Here is a 12,180-nt window from a genome sequence, read left to right on the forward strand (position 1 = left end):
CAGAGAGAGCTAGAGGATGGAAGGAAGGAGATGGTCAGATCAAATAAAAATGGGGCATTGTGATGGATAAGATCAGACTCTGTGACCACAGTCTCCTGCCAAATATAGAACCTGTCACAACGTCTTTGTCTCCTTACTTCAACTCTCTCTTCACTAGAAAGTTTTTGTTAATTGGTTTTACACACTTTTCATTCAAGACAAGAAAATGGCATTTGTGGCGTCTGCATGAAGTTAAGGTGGTCATGTAGTCTGGAAGTCAAGCAACGCAGAGGCAGAAAATGAATGAGGCTTTTAAAGAGTGGCACTTTTTTGTGTGACTAATTTCACTGTTATTCAGGGTGAAAACAAGTTATGGACTAAAGTGTAATGTGATATTTTCAGTTTTGCAGAGCTTTTCAAAGTGTCACTGGGCTCCTTGAGATACAGATGGTGCTGTAACCGTCACCGTGCAGTGACCTCTGACCTCTACCCTCCTCTCATGCTCAGGATGATGTCATGTCTCAGAGGTCCCAGGGGACCAAAGCCAATCAGCCAAAGTGCTGTCCCCCCGCTGAACCTCTTAACTCTCCGGCCCTCCCTCGGGCTCCTCACCCACCACATTGCCATTATCTGCCTGCGGCCGACACCCTCGCTCTGCTCGAGTGTGTGTGTGGAGAGACACGAGAGGTGGAGCCCAAATCATTACGCTCATATTCAAGTCAATCAGCGTTTCTGTGTACTAGTGTCAATTAGTGATCGTCTATCAGTCATACTCCAAGGTCATAGGTTACACAGCTTCTCTACATACAGCTATTAAAACACTCTGACACACACACACACACACACACGCACACGCACACGCACGCACGCACGCACGCACGCACGCACGCACGCACGCACGCACGCACGCACACACACACACACACACGCCAGCTAAGGAAGTTAACAACCTCCTAATTTTCTGCAAGTGGATTAAAGTAAGGAACAGATTAGAGTTACTGGTTAATATTTTATCAGGTTAAACTTGCTAGATTTTAAAACATTTTTCGTTTAGTTTAGTTTCCACAGAAACGGACAAAATGCTGAAAACTATGTCCTTTTCATGCTGGGCCACTACTTGGTGCTGTGTGGTTTTATAATAAAACCCCACACACGTGCAGAGAACATTATACTATAAAAAATAACTATGGGAGTACACAGACATTTGCATAGACACATGACCAAGTTGGATTGTTATTACAGTGACTGTCAACAATAAAACTACCAAGTTGCAGGAGAATATGGACTGGGAGTCATGACACTCTGGAGGAAACATTGTTCTTATTGTCCATCTACTGAGCATGTGCAGAACAACTAGTTACTATGACTGTACTGCACATCCACGGTAGTAGAGTTTAAGAAAAGTTACTTTTCCACCTGTTTCCACAGAGACCAAGTCGAAGCATTTTCTAACAGTTGAGTTTTCAGTGACTCCGAACACTCCGGAAGTTTTCAGTTTTCAAAGCGTTGTCATGTGAACAGAGCCTCAGACGCATTCACTATATGTGAGGACAAGAGCCATGACATCATATGATCAGGGAATAAAATGTACATTTGTCTGCTACAGCCATACAACATTAACTCTGGAATTAAAAATAATTATCCACTGCTTCATCTACAACTTGTCCAACAGAGATAATGGGACAAAGAAGAAGTGCTTTGATTTTGGGTGAATCTGGATTATATTCTCACCAGGCAGATGTTCGGATGTGCTCTGCACTGTCTTCTTGATGTTTCATTCAACTGTGCTATCACCATTAGTTCACCAGAAATCATCAATGAAACGAGGGAACGTTCAGAGTGTTGCTGGCAAATGGCACCAGAGTCACATTGTCTTTTGCTATAAAGGTGGTGAAGGTATCAGGAGATGTTGTGCCAGAGGTGTTTCTATGTTATTCTCTGGTGAGAACGAGTCAACTTGGAACTGTCAGTACTTGTTTCTCTTTGAACTTTTGTTTAATGTTTGACTTTTTATTGTTCCACTTGTTATAAGCAAACTAAGTTGAACAAGGATAATTAGCCTGTGGTTGATACTAAAAGAAAACAAACAGATTCTAAATTTAAAAACTCTAGTCTTTGACCCAGGAGTGTACCTGATGCAGTAACATTTTTTGAATGATGAACAAAATCTCTTCTTTAAAACAGATTTCCTGAAGGAGTGAATCTCCATGTAGTGACTGGATACAGTCGGTTCATTTCCTGTGACATGTGATTAAATATAGAGACCTCCATACCATTCTGGAAGTTCTTAAAAAAAAAAAAAAACAAGTGACAAAGAGAAACCTTTAAAATGTATCATCCGGTGACCCTTTATACTCAGACTAAGTTGTATTGTCTGTACTTGTGGAGATACACAGCTCTGCACTCCGGTGTGGACTGTCTAAAAATACATATCGCTATCGGTCTGCACAGAGCACGCTGCTAATGCTGCAGTGTTAGCATGAAGCGTCATATCTCTGGTCTTGGTGGCTGGATTACAGGAGTCCTTTTGTCTGGGCAAAGCTGGCATGAGTAAGTCTTGATTTCTGAGTGTTTGTGAGAGTGGATGGCGATACAATGGTGAGGAAACAAACCACAAGCGTCCAATGTGCCAGAATGAAAACCTAGAGATAACACAAGCAGCATATCACCCCTCCTGTCCTCCTTGGATCCACGCATTGGATTTTTTCATCCTTCTCTCTTTCGTATTCACACAAGAGTGCCCATCCATTCTGTGTCCCCCATTCATTGTCCTTCATTCAACATTTTTGTCATTTGTCCAGTGAGAGTGGCACAAATCCATGTTTATCACAAAACTTGGTGAGTGCTGTCTCGACATGCTATTGCATTGTGGTGTGAATGTTTGTGTGACGGCTTTAATGGAGTCCTCGTACTGCAGAGGGTGGCCATGTTCTGTAATGTTCTGAGCTTCAGCTCTGCTCCAGGCCTCAGTCTTTAAAAGAAGAGTCTCCATGGTACTTTAGAGCTGTGAAATGGTGAGAAATGAGGGTGAGAAATGATTTACACTTTTTCCAGGGGCAAAAAGCGTTTTGGGTCTGTATAGATGGTCTAAGAGTGTGCAGAGGTGGTTTCAGAACCTGAAGAGGTTGTCTTTTTTAACTTGAATTCTTCTATGTAGTCTGCCATTTTGGGTTCACTGTTAAAGACAATAGGATTGCATCCTCCCATGTTTTTTTCCCTCCATTTGGTGTGTTTACTGATACTTGCAATGTAAACAAGGAAGTGACTGCAAACTGGAGCCCGCCTCAAGGACAGGAGTCCATTGTGATTGGCCGGAGTGGTCAAGGGTTACGGGGAGGACCCGGATGAGGGTCAGTCCGCCTCTCTGATTTGAGAGTCTGTGGCCATTTTCCAACACCCATACTTGTCCATACTTGTGTTCTCATGTGCCCGTGAAACGTTATCAGTGGGAGACCATTTACTGATCCAATACTTAGGCTGTTTCTCAAGGAATGTGTCCCGACACGCAGGTATAAAAGTCCAGCCTGCAAAAGAATACACCCTCTCCATGACAGAGTCGCGTCCAGCACGACGGAGGACTTTGTATGGGAGACACTAAGAGCTGCGTGCTATCTCACACGGACCGGGCTGGAACTTTCTGAACTCGCTGGACGAGTGTAAAAGCCATGGAAACGTACTTTTTCTTTTCCTTTTGCTGCAACAGGTCTCCCCTGATCCTGCATTCGAGTCAAGTCTGAATTCGGAACACCCTTCTCACACCCTTTTTTTTTAAGATTGTTATATTTTTACACAGAAATATTAACTAACTTAAATAATCCTTTTTCCAAACGAGACTGATATTTTGGTATTAGATATTTCCAGATTCTCTGGTGGTGCCCCCTTTCATTATTAATGAATATATAACACATTTATTTAAATGAATATATTTTCATTAATAAATTATTTCTGATAATTTATTAACTTTAAGTTATTACTCAATTACTTTAGTTGTTAATTGACAGTTTAATGCTATTAATAATTTAATAATAATTAATAATTAATTAACCAACCATAAATCCCAACACTTACTTGAACATTTGTTCCAACGTTTTCGGAGATTGTGGATCCAGACTGAAAATGAGAGGTGAAGGTATTATTGTTTTGTCTCAGTTGTACAAATGTCCTTTACTGTTTCTACTGGAAGTTGTACTGGTTCTACTGGAGGATGCTGTGGATTCAAACTAACACCATGCACTATTTTAATCCAGGACTACTGAGGAAACTGAAGCCTGATCCAGTGGAGAAGAAGAGCTCATGTGTTAATAACTTTTTTTGTTTTTATGTCTTTCTCACAGACCTCATAATTGTTGAAATTCACCCAAGGCAATTTCTTCTTTAAAGCAACATTACATTGTTTATCAAATAACACAGAAAAATGTTAAGTTCTATATTTTACAGTCACATACAATGCTTTACAGTCATATAGTTAAATTTGTCAAAGCAAGGAGAGCAGTACTGCAAAAGATGAATAACATGTTTACATCTCTCTGTCAATCTCTTTATCTTTATCCATCTATCTCCATATATTTACACATGAGTAGAGAACATGACTGCATGAGGAGAGCTTCCTGTCTAGATGTAGTTCTGCTCTCTGAGGCCTTCAGGTCGTTCTTCAGGAGCAGGGAGCTGGACAGTGAGTATCACTCACACATCACCTCCTGCCAGGTCCCTCTGGGCGTCCTCACTGTCACCTGGTCGTCTCCATCATCATCCCTGGACCTTCCTCCTTCTCCCTGGACCTTCATCCTCCACCTCCATGATGTCCCCCGCTGCCACACAGACAGGCAGCATCAAGAGGACGTATCTCCAGGCTCTCAGAAAGATGGAGCACCAGCTTGTTTGACCTGGTGTCTGTTGGGTTTCAACCTGGCCTGTCAGTTAAAATTCACATGGAAACATTTGATATATTGTGATGTAATCATGAATCAGAATTTATTGTGTAGCCTTCGTGTTCAAGATTGTGATTATTGAGATAAAGCAGGTTGCCGGTATAGTGCTATAATAACAACTGTGCACTGCAGGTATGGATATAGTACTTCCTCCATCACCCAGCAGAAAGTAGCTAGTAAATACAGTACTTCCTCCATCACCCAGCAGAAAGTACCTGGTGGATACAGTACTTCCTCCATCACCCAGCAGAAAGTACCCAGCTGGTACCAGTACTTGTTGGTACATGGAGGATCTGTGCAGGACAAGAGCATCCTGCACAGATCCCCAGTTGCCAATGTACACATCAATAAACCTCATATATTATAGACTCTTTTTTAATGACAGGTATTTGCAGGGAATATTCTACCTTGCTGACATGTTGAAATGTGTCAGCAAGGTAGAATATTCCCTGCAAATACCTGTCATTAAAAAAGAGTCTATAATATACATGTTTAGAACAACAAAACACAATTTAACTATCAATAAACCTCCTTTGGCATCACAAATTACTACATTATGATAGAGGGGAAAAGTTTTCTTTTTAGGTAACGTGTTGTGGCTCTGCAGGAGGAAGACTTAGAATGTGGCTCCATCAATGGCCCCGGCAGGAGGAAGAATTAGAACGTGACACCATCAACAGCCCCAGCAGTACAGCAGAATGACATTTCTGATCAGCTGCTTTTATTGTTACTGAACTCCAAGGAGATGAATAGTAAAATAAAGGCTTTATTGGAGGCTAGAGGTAATAGTAACACTCCACTATACATGGTACTATACACTTTACTATACATGGTAGTATACATAGTACTATACACAGTACTGTACACTGTACTATACACAGTATGTATGTGACAGAAAAGGTATTATTTTACAATAATAGATCGATTTGAAGCACAGTGCATAAGTATAAGACTTAAAAGCTGTTCTACTGGTTTCTTGCTTCACAGTTGGGAGTGCAGCATTTCGGGCTTGTTTTCAGCTTCTTTATATATCCAACAAGGCTGTACAGAAAACCTGTAGTGACAATCGAAGTCTTACATGCACTGATTTGTTTTGAATTCGTATCATCACACAATAAAAGACCAATTCATTGTAAAATCGTTTTCTGCTCACTCATTTTGAACTTAACTGCGGATCTGTTTTTGATTTGTCTCTCATAATCAATGCTGGAGTTAATTTTGGAGTAAAATAGAACAGGCAGAAATATTCTGTCTGACTCAAAGCGTGCAGAGTCCCACATCCACTCATGAGATTGGAAATATGATGGTAACAAAGGAAAGTTGAATTGTCGGATGTCATAAAGATACTCCTCAAAGTTCAAAAGTGCATTAGCGATTCATCAGCAGTTTATTCAGAGACAGGATGAAAACAATGGAGGAGTGTAAGTACAGGCTGTTTTCCCTCCGGGCTCCTCCTCTCCATGGCATATTGCAGATGTATTATAGATGATGTGCTTGTATTAGGCGGTGGTGAAAGTAGATTGAAGTTGGTGCAGCTCTGAATCATCACTCCCAATTGTTTGTCTACCGCGCTGCTTGTCTCTGCTTGTCTGCTACTTTCTGCTTGCTCTCAAATATTTGTGGAATTGTTTCTTTGCAATGTTTGCATCAAAAATACCTGGACCCTCACACGGACACTTCAGAGACAGCAACAAACTTTACAGTCCGGCACGAGACATCAGGCAACATAGACACAGACTGTCACTTCAAAATCCTAATGTTTTAACTGGTTTACTAACATGGTGCATTGCAGTGACCACAGATACTGCAGATACGTTTTCTGTCCTGGTGTCACCTCTTGTGGATGAAATTTTGGTGAAGTGAGGAAGCAGGACCTGGATGGAACAATCATACTGCAACATAACAGAAAGAGTACATCTGGTAAGAAAAGTGATTACAAGCCGATGAGGCATCACTTCAGCATCACAAATAATTGAATGTATTACATGCGACTGTTATGGGCTTGTAAAAGATCTTGTAACTCCAGAGATACACTTGCTTTTAATCACACTTCTGTGTGTGTGTGTAAGGGCTGCTTTATGTGTCCAGAATTGTATATGAAACTGTTGTCTAACGTGGTTGAAAAGCAAGTTTGTCTGCCAGATAGACTTCCAATACTCAGGACATGGACCTAATCAAATATAACCATCAATTAAAAACACTCACTAACAGACTAAAGATGAGCTGCATATAGAAGTAACAAATCAAACAGGGAAACACATTTTTTTTTTGCTAAATGGGTCAAGAACGTGACTGTAAAACGAGGTAACATATAGTTTTTGGAACAGGTGAGGAGCGGCGGCTGAAACCAGGAAGGTGCAGGAACCCTCGGCGAGGAGGTGGAACCAATCCTAAGCTTCCTCTCAAGAGCAGCTCTGACTACAATACACACGACCAAGTGAGCTACAGCACCAGATTACAAAATAGAATTTAGTATGATTGGTTGTTATTAAAATTGAATACTGTGGAGGCAGAGAAAGATGAGATGGACGAAGGAGTCGAGTCGGCTTTTTCTTTATTGCCTCCAGCAGCCTGACAGTTCACCTGACAAACATTTCTCTCGTGCGTCACCGCACTTCCTCTTTTCACACCTCCCCGTCACCAACACACCCCCACACGTCACCGACACGCCCACTCCACTATGGGTGCAAGAACTCCCTCCAGGTGCACACCACACAGCCCCCCCCCCCCCCCCCCCCCCCCACCCCGAACAATCAGAATGGCACAGCACAACACAAAAAAACCACACAAAATGAACAGTTTTTTAGTCCTGTTTGGCAGGTCTGCACACTCTACCATAACGGCTGCGTTGCACCACCACAGGAGCAGGTGCAGGTACCGGCACCGGGGTTAGTGCAGGTGCAGGGGACGCAGTTTCAGCTGACGACTTTGGGGGGCACCCACGTCTCGGGGGTTGTGCCACCTCCACTGGCTGCTCCGGCATAACATGGGCAGGTTTCAGCCGGTCCACTGAAACCCGGACCCGTTTACCCCCCATGTCCACCACAAAGTTGTACGGCCCCGCTTCCAGGACATGAAACGGGCCGTCATATGGCGGCTGAAGTGGGGTACGGTGAGCGTCATGCCAGATGAACACATATTTAGATGCCATCAGGTTCTTCGGGACATAGGACCGGGGCAGGCAGTGACGAGTTGGAACCGGGTTGAACCTGCGGGCCGGCTCCTTGAAGACTGGCTGCTTCGCTGTAACCAACCATGGTTCAGATGGTTCTGGCAGAGGCTGAACAGGCCAGACGAACTTTGCCCCCTCCAGCTTCACTGATGCTCTTACGCCCGGATGCGATAGAGCATGAACCGCATCAAAAACCTGCCGTCGCCAGCCAGCAGGTACCATGGGGCGGGGCTGTCCTGTAGACACGTCACAGAGGAGTCTAGTCCCACTGTCATGGAAGACCACATCCTGCAGCCGTAACCCTGTGGCGGCTGTCATGTAGGCCTGGATGTCACAGTCAGTCAGCTGGTCGCTGGCCATGGCTGCATAGTCCACTCCAAGGTGCACAGAGTTCACGTCTGCCCCGGAGAGGCAGTTGGCCACAGCATTGTTTTTTCCAGCTACATGCTGGATGTCTGTGGTGAACTCTGAAATGGCAAAGAGGTGTCGCTGCTGCCGCTCAGACCAGGGCTCCGAGGTCTTGGACATGGCGAAGGTGAGGGGCTTATGGTCCACAAAAGCAGTAAACTGCCGGCCTTCCAACAGAAACCTAAAGTGACGTATGGCGAGGAAAAGAGCCAAGAGTTCTCTGTCAAACGTGTGGTGCTTCCTGTCATTGTCACGCAGTTGTTTGCTGAAAAACGCCAGAGGCTGCCAGGCTCCAGCCACCCACTGTTCACATACCGCCCCCACTGCGTAGTCCGAGGCATCGGTGGTGAGCGCTACCGGTGCCGTTGGAGATGGGTGGGCGAGCATGGCGGTGTTGGAGAGCGCAACCTTGGCCTTTTCGAAAGCCAGGATCCTTTCTGGGGACCAGTCCACGTCCTGCTTGGCCTTCTTGCCCCTCAGAACTTCATACAAGGGACGCATCAGGTGAGCTGCGTGTGCGATGAAGCGGTTATAAAAGTTCACCATGCCCAGGAATTCCTGCAGTGACTTTATGGTTTTCGGACGTGGAAAGGCAGTGATCGCTTCCACCTTAGCTGGTACGGGTACCACTCCCCGTGAGGATACATTGGGGCCCAGAAACTCAATTTCTGATAGTCCAAAACAGCACTTAGCTGGGTTCACGATCAGTCCATGCTCATTAAGTCTCTTAAAGAGCTGCCGCAGGTGTAACAGGTGCTCTGCAGGTGAGGCACTGGCCACTAAGATGTCATCCAGATATATGAACAGGAAAGGCAGGCCCCTTAACACGGAATCTATCAAGCGCTGGAATGTTTGTGCTGCACCTTTTAGTCCAAACGGCATCCGCAAAAACTCAAAAAGTCCAAATGGCGTGATCACTGCAGTCTTGGGCACATGCTGCGGCTGGACTGGTACCTGGTGGTAGCCTCTCACCAAATCCACCTTGGAAAAAATCCCTTTTCCTGTCAGGTGGACGGAAAAGTCTTGGATGTGTGGAACGGGGTACCGATCATGTGCGGTAATATTGTTGAGGCGCCGGAAATCCCAACAAGGCCTCCATCTTCCATTCGATTTCGGAACCATGTGCAAAGGTGAGGCCCACGGGCTGTCAGAGCACCGCACAATCCCAAGCCGTTCCATAATGGCAAACTCTTCTTTAGCGATTGCCAGCAGGCGAGCGTGAGCAAACACCGGCGGCCCAGTAGTGGGGATATAATGTTCCACTCCATGCTTGACAATGGAGGCTGAGAAGGTAGGGACTGTCAGTTCGGGAAACTCAGCCAGAAGCTGATGGTACACATCCCCTGAAGCTAAGATATTGACGAGGGACACCGCCCCCCCCTTCCCCAATGTGCAGGAGTAAGAGGAGAATGAGACAGCGTCCACCAGGCGGTGATTCGTCAAGTCCACTAATAGTCCGTGAGCACACAGGAAATCTGCTCCCAGGATGGGCACGGACACAGCAGCCATGACAAAATCCCATTCGAACTGACGGCCATTGAATCCCACAGTCACGAACCTGGTGCCTAAGATGCGGATGGGAGTCCCGTTAGCGCCATCCAGAGGCGGCCCTTTCCCGCCGCTCGCGACGTCAGTGAAGGAGGCCGGGATGATGCTCCGCTGCGCTCTGGTGTCCATGAGGAAACGCCTCCCGGATACAGTGTCTTTAATAAACAGCAGCTTCCCCGTGTTCCCGGAGCTCAGAGCTGCTATCGAGCGCCGGGTCTGGTGTTTCCCTGCACAGAGAAGGAGCGGGGCAGCGTGCAGCGCTGGGCTCTGCTCCCGAAACGCCAGTGGAAGAAACACAGCTGGACGTCATTCTTGCGCCGATCCGGAACTGCCCCGACCGCAGCCTGCGCTTCGTCCTCCGGCCAGTGTTCAGTCAGCACCGGCTGAACTGTTTGCACTCCGTATGGCCGTGAAGCGAGCAGGATCCTGTCTGCCTCTTCCGCCAACCCACGATAGTCTTTAGTGCGCACGAGTGGAGAGCTGGCCAGAGCGGTGCGCACCTGAGCAGGTAGTTGATGCAAGAACAGCTGGATGAACAGGAACTCAGCGTCACCCGATCCCCACAGCGACAACATGTTCTCCATCAGCTCCGTGGGTTTGCTGTCTCCCAAGCCGTTGAGAGACAGAAGGCGCTCCACTCGCTCGGCGTCGGACAGCTGGAACAGCTGGAGGAGTTGAGTTTTGAGCGCGGTGTATTTTCCGTGCGCCGGCGGGTCCCGAAGCAGCCCCATTACCCGGCGGGTGCTGGAAGAATCCAGCGCTGCGACGACGTGGAAGTATCTCGTGTCGTCGGCCGTTACCCCACGGAGATGGAACTGAGCCTCGATGTGTTGGAACCACGGCTCCGGATCGTGCTGCCAAAACTCTGGCAGTTTGACAGCTGCGCTACCGGCGATTGCCCCACTGCTGGCTTCAACAGACATGTTCAGATGTCAGGGTCACCAATGTGGAGGCAGAGAAAGATGAGACGGACTAAGGAGTCGAGTCGGTTTTCTTTTTGCCTCCAGCAGCCTGACAGTTCACCTGTCAAACATTTCTCTCGTGCGTCACCGCACTTCCACTTTTCACACCTCCCCGTCACCAACACACCCCCACACGTCACCGACACGCCCACTCTATTCTGGGTGCGAGAACTCCCTCCAGGTGCACACCACAATACCATAATTTTGCTTTGTTTTTTCTTAATCTGCAGATATGATAACTGTGCTTGTCCTGGGATGGAACCATCGGAGGGTGGAGAGTCTCCACAAGACCCTGTCTCAGAGATTTGTCAACGTAAGTAGTCTACAGTGTGAATGTTGATATTACGTCGTTACTTAATGTTTACAGTGTTTTTAAATGGGATGTTATTGAGCTATTCCTTAAAATTTGACACTAATTGCAGCATTATTTCTTTTTGAAAACACACAGCGAGCAAAAGCTGCAAATCTTGATTCCCTCAAGTAAGAGATCAACATCTCTCCTGATGAGACACAGCGGAGGGTGGAGGAGGTCAACATCTCTCCTGAAGAGAAACAACGGAGGGTGGAGGAGGTCAACATCTCTCCTGAAGAGAAGCAGCGGAGGGTGGAGGAGGTCAACATCTCTCCTGAAGAGACACAGCGGAGGATGGAGGAGGTCAACATCTCTCCTGAAGAGAAACAGCAAATGTGGAGGAGGTCAACATCTCTCCTGAAGAGAAACAGCGGAGGGTGGAGGAGGTCAACATCTCTCCTGAAGAGACACAGCGGAGGGTGGAGGAGGTCAACATCTCTCCTGAAGAGACACAGCGGAGGGTGGAGGAGGTCAACATCTCCCCTGAGGAGAAGCAGCGGAGGGTGGAGGAGGTCAACATCTCCCCTGAGGAGAACCAGCGGAGGGTGGAGGAGGTCAGCATCTCTCCTGAAGAGAGACAGCGGAGGGTGGAGGAGGTCAACATCTCTCCTGAGGAGAGACAGCGGAGGGTGGAGGAGGTCAAACGATGGGCAGCGACTGGTATACAATCCCTTGGGAATAATCTGATTATGTCCTGTTACATTTTTTTCTGTATTTCAAGAGAGACATGATGCTGACAGCAGCAGGAAGAAGAAGAGCTCCAGAGAGAAACTGATGAGATCAATTATTCCTTTTGAAGAAAGAGAAATGATCTCTATTAACAGAATGGTA

Source organism: Lipophrys pholis (assembly GCF_963383615.2).
Source record: "Lipophrys pholis genome assembly, chromosome: 6".
NCBI classification, from domain to species: domain Eukaryota; kingdom Metazoa; phylum Chordata; class Actinopteri; order Blenniiformes; family Blenniidae; genus Lipophrys; species Lipophrys pholis.